Here is an 8381-nt window from a genome sequence, read left to right on the forward strand (position 1 = left end):
CTTTGCCATTCTTAACAGGTTTCCCGCAAGTACAAACTCTCTTAGGTGCTTATGGTCAGACAGTCATGCACGTGTATAATCTTGTAGAAACTAAACCAAATACTTCCATTCACAAAGATTTCTTGGAGCTTTAGGTTTCCTCTTTGATTTACAAGCGAGCAACCTTTAAAATTAACTTTGTGCTGCCTGTAATAGGTGAAATGTAGTATCAATATATTTCTAGCCCTAAGCAGGTGGAATAGGTAACATGTACAGTTGAAAGCAGGTTTTATAGAGTGTTTAACATGATATCACTTTAATTAGTTGCAGTGGGACACACCTGTGATAGCAGTTCAGCACCTTCTCACAGAGCTTATGCAGCTCAAGATGAGGACTAACAGAACTGGCAGCAAAGCCTGCAGAGCTTTGCAAGGCAATCAGTTTGGGGTTTGCAGAGGGCTGGAGCAAAAAGGCTAAGATGATTACTGCTGTCATATTGTCTGAAATTTGGGGATTAAAACATAAATCTCAATAGCAGCTTGTCAGGTAGTACCTATTCTCTGGATCAAAGGGTGGGAGAGTTCCTCTTCTGACAGAACACTCAGGCTCTGTCCAGGCCTTGTCTCATTGCCACTCAAAGGTGATGCTGAGAGCTGGTAGGATGCTGATGAGGACCTCATGTCTATTAGTCTGCCACAGGTGGGTACACGGAAGAAGTGTCATTTGAAGGAATGCCTAGCTGCATGCAGAGGGTCAAAGTGCTGCTGCAGAGGGGTTGCAGTGTGGTGTTTGTCACTGCATGAGTTCTCCTGTCATTCCTCAGGAGTGCCCTGAGCTCTGCACTCTAGGCTGAGATGTTCTTTCTGGGACTTGCAAAGCTTATGAACCTGTGCTTTTCACGAGTGCAGAGTTTACATGCACGTATATTATGTTAGAGACATCGTGTGCTAAGAATGTAAGTAAGGTTTGTAGGAAGATATTCTTTGTTAGAGTGGTTACTGCAGTGTGAAAAGATTAATTTTTTCCTGGCACATAGTACTTTCTTCATGTGTCCTCAAAAACCCACTTCTTTTCTCCAACTACTGCAGTTAGTTTTACAGAAGTTGTTTTTCCCTATCTAAAATCCCCATCTTGTTCAAATGCAGACACAACATGTGAGGTACTTTGTTAAAAGCCAGGTTCAGCTCATTGAAACTAACAGACAGATGATCGCAACAATTTTCTAGGAAAAGATCAAAATGAAAAACTAGGTGATAATTTCCAAGAAGTGTTTTCACATGCACTATAGCCCAAATTAGTTTGTTCTTTTTGCAGAACTCTTGCAGACTTTCAGCAGACCTATTGCTAGATTTGAGGCCATATGAAAATAAGTGTAGCACAACAGAGGTGGACTTTGCTGGCCGAATAAATTAGGTATCCTGGTTTATTTTGTATTCCTTGCACTCATTCTAAAATGTTTCTCATATTTAAACAAAACTATTTTCCTTACTTTAGCTAATTATAAGTATCATTAAAGAAATAATGTTTCATGCCTGGAAGAAGACACGTAATGAAAGCAAAATTGCAGTGAGCAGGTAAACTAATGTTTTAATAATTGCATCAACTTAAATTGAGTAGTTAATGTCATAGCCATCCAGCCAGGCTGAACAGGTGAGGGCAATGCATGCAAAGACATGTTGGCAATCAAGAATTAAATATCAACATGTAATTATCAGCTTATATGCTTCATAATTGGAGCACTCAGAGGGCTTTTGTTAATTGATGTAAATTTGTTTTCATTAAAGTTAAGGGAGAGCACTTGGGAGGTAACAAACAGTATGTTGAAGTAAAAGCCTTTAGTCTCTTCTAGAGCATGTTATTTTGAACTGTAGTTACACACCCTGAGGATGCTTGTAGGTATTCAAGTGCACAATTAATTAACTCCGTTGTTAGTGAGTGCAGTGTCTTCAGCAGATTCTCTATATACTCTGTCTGATGTAGGTTTCATTATTAAAGGAGTAGTATGGTCCCTTCCAACCCAAACCATTCTACGATTTTTGTTCGGCTGTTTTTCTTTCATCAGTACTGGGCTTTCTCTTGGTAAGAACCAAATCAGTACTTTCAATTAAAACCTACATTTCTTATACACCACCTGTTCTAATGTATAGGAAGTGTTTATGCAGATTGGAAACTGCAACCCGAACTTTGAATAATTCACTTACATATCTTCCCTAAATGTCTATGTAGGTAAACCAACAGCATCTACAGTTTGTATCCCCCATGATAGTATATGTTCACTTTAATTAACCTTTTGTGATGTGTAGGGTTTTGTATTTTTCACTCAGTAATATATCTATTGCAAATGTATTTTTTTACCTGGCGTTTTAGATAAAAGTAGTGCGACTAATCCTACAGATATGAAATAAGCAAACCTTTACCTATTGTTATTGTTAGAGTTAATTTAAAAACCTGGAAAAGATTTGCATGGATTAAAAATTTAGAAATTAAAGTACTTACAGAAATTTGGTGGGGTCTGTGAGAACATACCTAAAAGAAGATAACAAAACAATCTGAAAGCTGTTGCAATTTGCATTGATTAAGGGGCATTTTTGCTGTCTTACAGCAGTGCTGAATATTGCTCTATTTCCTTTTGACATTTAAAGTGATTAGACTTGAGTGACATTTTAAAACTTTTTTTTTAAAAGTACCTGAGTAACAAAAGGGTAGAAGCTCACTTCTGATCATTATTGCTCCATAATCCCTGATCCTCTAACTTGGTGTGATTTTACCTTTCTTTTGTGATACAAGGACAGAATGCGAAATTTTTTATAAAGCTCTACTATTATACAAGGAGAAATAGCAGAAGGTACCGTTAAGTACATGCAGTTAGTGAAGAGAATTTCTTGGAAGTCTCTCTGCTCTGCAATAATAAAATGGAACAAAACATAGTTTGTATTTGTCAAGGACAAACAATGTCTAATTTCCTTCATTAGTGTGTCTGGCTTGGTGTGTAGGTGAAGAGCAGTGAATGTAATTTAAAGTTTAGTAAGGTTTTTGTGCTGGTTTGCCGTGAAGCTGCCATAAACAATTCTAGGAAATGTGATCTGGATTAAATCACAAGTGTAGAGTTATAGAATTGGCTGAAACACTGCACTAAGCAGTAGTCACTGGGTTATCAAAGTGAGAGGGCATAGGCTGGCATCTGACAGGAGTTTATTCTGGTGTTGCTTTTGCTCAGTGTGTCCATGAATGTTTTGGATGCCAAAAGAGAGTGTTGTATTATAAAGTATGTGGCTAACACTAAGTTTTAAGAACGTCTTGGTGAGTTGGATTGTTCATGATCAACAGGCTGAATTTCAATAACGAGAAGCACATTTCCCCTCATGCTACAACTGCTGAATCTTCTTTGGTGATTCTACTGGTGGTTAGATTATCTTCTAATGATGCTGAAATTAGGTACGCTAAAACCTGACATAATTGCTCTAAAATTGTTACCTCAGAACTATTTCAATAGCAACTATACTTTAGCAAAACCTGGAAGGTCAGCTGGAAAGAAGCAGGGAAACCCAGAAGGTGAGAGATACATAGTTTGTTACCTGTGTTTTGTTGTCTTGATTTATGCTAGTGCTTGCTTTGTTCTGCAGTTGGTGTATTGGAAAAGCAAAAATACTTACTGTGCTGTGAATCCAGTGGGAACAGCATGGGAAAGGCCCTCTGCCTGCCCCAGCCTCTCCTGGCCCTAGGAGCACAAGAAGCTAAACTGGGTATGCACCTTCCTGTGGGAGTCCAGTTGGAAGTCTGTTTCAGTCTTTGGAGCTGAACATAGCTCATGTAGCCTACGAGGATGAATGTTCCATTTGGGGACACCCATTTTCATATAGAAGGTAAAGAGCAGGTGACTGACTTTTCTTAAATAAATCTCACATTCTGTTTTTACATTTTTTGACAACGGAGTGGATGAGTCGCACAGAAGATGGGTGATTCTATGACCCAGGTGACACTCAGCTTTTGATATTTTCAATAAAAATACCAATCTTACGTTTGTGCTTGAGTGAGGGAAGTAGAGTTGATTTTCAGTTGCTTGTAGGCATTGAAAAATAATTTGAGCAGTTACTCCACGTTTATTATATGTTTAAATTAAAATAGCAGCAAATTCCAAATGAATCTTGTGGAGTACTGCTTTCCTGTCGTGTGACATGGAGTATCAACAGCTGTACCCTTAGGTTACAGAGTACAATGACAGTCAAGATCTTTACTGGATTCAGCAGGGCAGAACACACAGGAATGAAAGAAATTGAAGAAAATAATGCATCTCTGAGAATGAAAAGGTAAGTGATGGTTTGCCTAAATATTTCAAAGCATGAAGTTAAAGCTGTACTCAATAGAAAATAATGGAGGATCTAATACCCAGACATGAAACCAAAATATTCCTCTCTCCTCCCTAACTCTCTATTCATTAGTCTTTACAAAAGGTAGTCTTTTCAAAACAGGATAACTACAAGTTAGGGTTTGATCTCTCTCCATAAGGCTCTGGAGGGACACTGTTCTCTCAGCTACTGGAAATGGAAGGAATGAAGTCTCTGACTACATTCCATGAGAAGACCAAGACCTCACAGCTTCTCCCCTTGATGGCTGTCAGCAACAACCTATTTCTTCAAAGCCCATGCATCGGTCAGTCAGGGCTACCTCCTTTTTCCTGTCTTCAGACAGCTTTTAAGCGACAAAACCTTCCAGCTGCTGTGCATGTGAGCAGAGCTGTTCGAAATGTGTTCACTACTGCTGAGGGATGGGCAGGTGCATAACGGAACACCCAGCACTGGCAGTTCAGCTGCAAGGGAAGTCAGAGCATCCCACAGTGCTCTCATGAGCTCTGAGACACCCACAACACAAGCAGTATGTCTGTGAGATCTTCCTCTTGCTCTCCGGCTGAACCAAGCTCTCATTCAGCTCTTCTAGCAACTTCAAAGTTACAGCCAAGTACAGCTGCCTGTTACCCTTTCTGTACCATTCTATATGGACAATGTAGGACCAAAACCTCTCCAGAAAGAATTCAGTACTGAGTAAGCCTTTGTCTTGCCATGGCAAAGCTAAAATACATTAATACTGAAAAATATCAATGCCTTGAATTCCTACCTGTTTGTCAGTGAGTCTCGTTCAGCATTGCATAATGGGTGGGATGGTAAATCGAATAACATATGTGAATCACGGAATGGTTTGGGTTGGAAGGGACCTTAAAGACTGTCTAGTTCCAATCCCCTGCCATGGCCAGGGACACCTTCCAGTAGACCAGGTGGCTCAAGGCTCCATCTAACCTGGCCTTGAACACTGTCAGGATGGGGCAGCCACAACTTCTCTGTGCAACTTGTTCCTGTGTCTCACAACCCAATTAAGTGAGTCAAGTAAAAACATTTACCACCCTCTCAGAATCTAGGACTAGATCATGTTCCTGTGACTTGAATTTTAGAGGACTATGTCAACTATTCCAAGAAACCTCCTTGAACTTTTATGGGTAAATTACTTGAATTCATGTCTGTTAGGGGGTTGTTTCCATTAAGTGTGTGTTTAGGCTGCATCCGTTTCTCTCTGTGTACAGGATCTTCCCACACATGAATTTCGCTAGTTTTTGTCACTTTAAGTATCAGCTGTTGCTTCAGGTATGCAGCTCTTCCCTGAGAGGTCTTAAATTGCTCTTAATTGCGTAGGTGCAACTACTGCTTAATTTACCACATGGTAAGTGAATTTCTAGATTATTTTTGAAGAAAAGCCTTAAGAAAAAAAGCCTGTTGATCTTGGCATTATTGGGGATCCTCATGTAAACATATATGGATTTTTATTTAAGCTTTTATGAACAGAAACATATTAATTACGCACAAATAGGAATGGACGTGGTATATCAGCTTTCATGAGCTAGCAGAGCCATTTGAGACTGGGTAAAATCACCCATTTCCCATCCTGTCAGGGCGCCTGGGTGTTCTGTAAAAGAGGCAGGGAACTCTGCGCATCAATTTGCTTTGCAGATTTATGTAATTTAAGCCTCCTAGGGGAAGAAAATGGATAGGCATCATGCATGTTTCAGATTTAACTTAAAAACTCACCAAAAGAATGACTAAACTGCCATTTTCCTGCATGTGGGAGATCATTCAAAGGAATAGTGATTGCAGGCACTCCTTCAGCCGTGGTGAGACACCTTCATTCAAGAGGCTGAAGGGAAAATTGCCTTTCCTGGATTCAGCCAGCTGGCCTCATCAGTGTCCTGATGTTACAGCTGAACCCAGGACAGTCAGTCTGGATAGTAAATCCAGACTAAATTTAGTATAATTGTTTATGGAAATCTCTGTGTGTCACCTTTCTGGATGGCTAGTAGATGCACAAGTAAACATGGTATGAAGGTCAGCTTGGCTTTAGTTGAGCAGAACTTTTTTCTTTCCCATGGAAAGTCTGCAGCCCAAATGTAGAGCTGTTCTATATTAAGTATCTTCTCTGGGTAATGTTTTTAGGATGAGCTTTATTTTAACCTAGGAGATAGATTAGTAGAATATCTGAGGTACAGGGGTATTTAGATAAGGTAAAGCTCCTTTTACAGGTAACATGTGACGTTCAGCTCCCTCATTTGAGAACAGGCACAGAAAGAACAGAGATATTCACAGTGCTCAAAGCCATTGTCAAGAGTTCTTGCAGAAGAAACTGGTTTTTGTCAAAAATCATGGATATTAGTCCTGCTGCTCCTGCTTGTAATGTGTTTACCACCATTCTTCTGCTTCAGTACAGTTCAGCTTGAATGCAGATCACTACAGCACTGTAATTCCCAGCAGACTACCAGCCAGCCTACTTTCTTCAGGGTATTTTTCCTTCCGTATTACCTGCACAAGAAGGTGCACTAACCCATTTTTAGACCCCCTATACACCCACTAGTCAGGATGCAAGTAAGCAGCTGTACTTCCAGCTCATGCTAACTAAAACTCACCCAACATTTAGGTGGGGAGTTTTACAAGCAGCAGAGTTAGAAACTGTTGGAAAAGGGGATATGCAGAATGTCAAAACCTATTAACATTTATTCTTCCTTGACAGCAGATGGCTTAGAAGTGGTTATGACTTTCCACCAATGCAGAAATTTACCTGCATCCTCTAAGAAATTGTACTGCTGCCTGATAATGTACTAGGTTCTATAATACATTTACCTATCCAAGGGACAGGTGTGTTGTAGCTGTAGCCCTAAATAGGCTTTCAGAGGCTTGTAGAACATGTCAGTTTCACTAGCAGTCCATGGGAAGATCCAGTTCCTGTAATGACGTGTGATTAGGGTTTTCGGCATGTTGCTGGAAATCAGAATACTTTTTTTTTCTGAAGAGGAGGACTGGTTTGCCCCTTGTGACTACAGAGAAAGCGTGGTAGAGTGTACCACAGGCTCCAGGGGCTGCCATTCCCTCCTTGCTCTTAACAGGACCCCTTACGGTGGAAACTGCAGGCACCTTTCACACACAGCTGGAGGCAGGGCAGAAGAGCCAAGAGTTTTCTTTACTTTGGCATGACTGTAGACATGTTCCTGTGCCAAACAACCTCCTTTACCAACTTCCATGTTTCTTTTTGAAGCCATATGGTCTTTCTTTACTCACAATTCCTGGTAGCAACTACCAGTCCAATTCTTTCAATAGCGTGTACTTCAGCTGCCCTTAGTTACCCTCACGCAGTTTCTTGTTAGGAGAACATAAAGCTGCATTTGTTGCTCTCTCTCTTCAAAAGAAACACTCTCAAGACTGAACCATAAACAGTAACAAAATAGACTGTGACTGTATCACTATTTACTTTCTGGGTTATGACCTATTTATTTCTACCTACCCCTAAAAGTAGCTTTACATTATTTCTCATAAACTGAACACTGAATCTTTGTAAATGTTCATGTGTCTCCACTATTTTGTAAATTATTAGCTCATACCTACTTTATAGAAAGATCTGGGCCACAATCATCAAAATCAGTGTTTAGGAGCAAATACTTGAGACAATCAAGAATTCAAAAGGTGTATCATGAAAGTAAGGGCTGAGTTTTTAATTTAGAGAAAGTAATTATTTGTCACAAGTTTAAATTGAATTTTAGTTATTTAATTTAAGTACTTAGATGAGCAAAACTGAGATGTGAAAGTCTGGTAGTTTTGCTTCTGAACCCACATAGTAAGTGTAACAAATATTCTGAGATTAATAATTTGATACATAATTTGCAAGGTAAGAAATTAAAATACACACTCCGTCCCACTTTAGCATACTGCTTCTCCCATCTGACTAGTCTCAATTTGTCTCTTATAAACATTTATCTGTTTAGTATCTCTGGCTTCCCTTCATTATTATATAAGTTAACTCTTTCATCCCCTAACTCATCTGAGCAAGCTCTCCCTATAACAGATATAAAGAAAGGCATGGGGAAAATCAAA

Source organism: Psittacula echo (genome assembly GCF_963264785.1).
Source record: "Psittacula echo genome assembly, chromosome: 2".
Lineage (NCBI taxonomy): Eukaryota > Metazoa > Chordata > Aves > Psittaciformes > Psittacidae > Psittacula > Psittacula echo.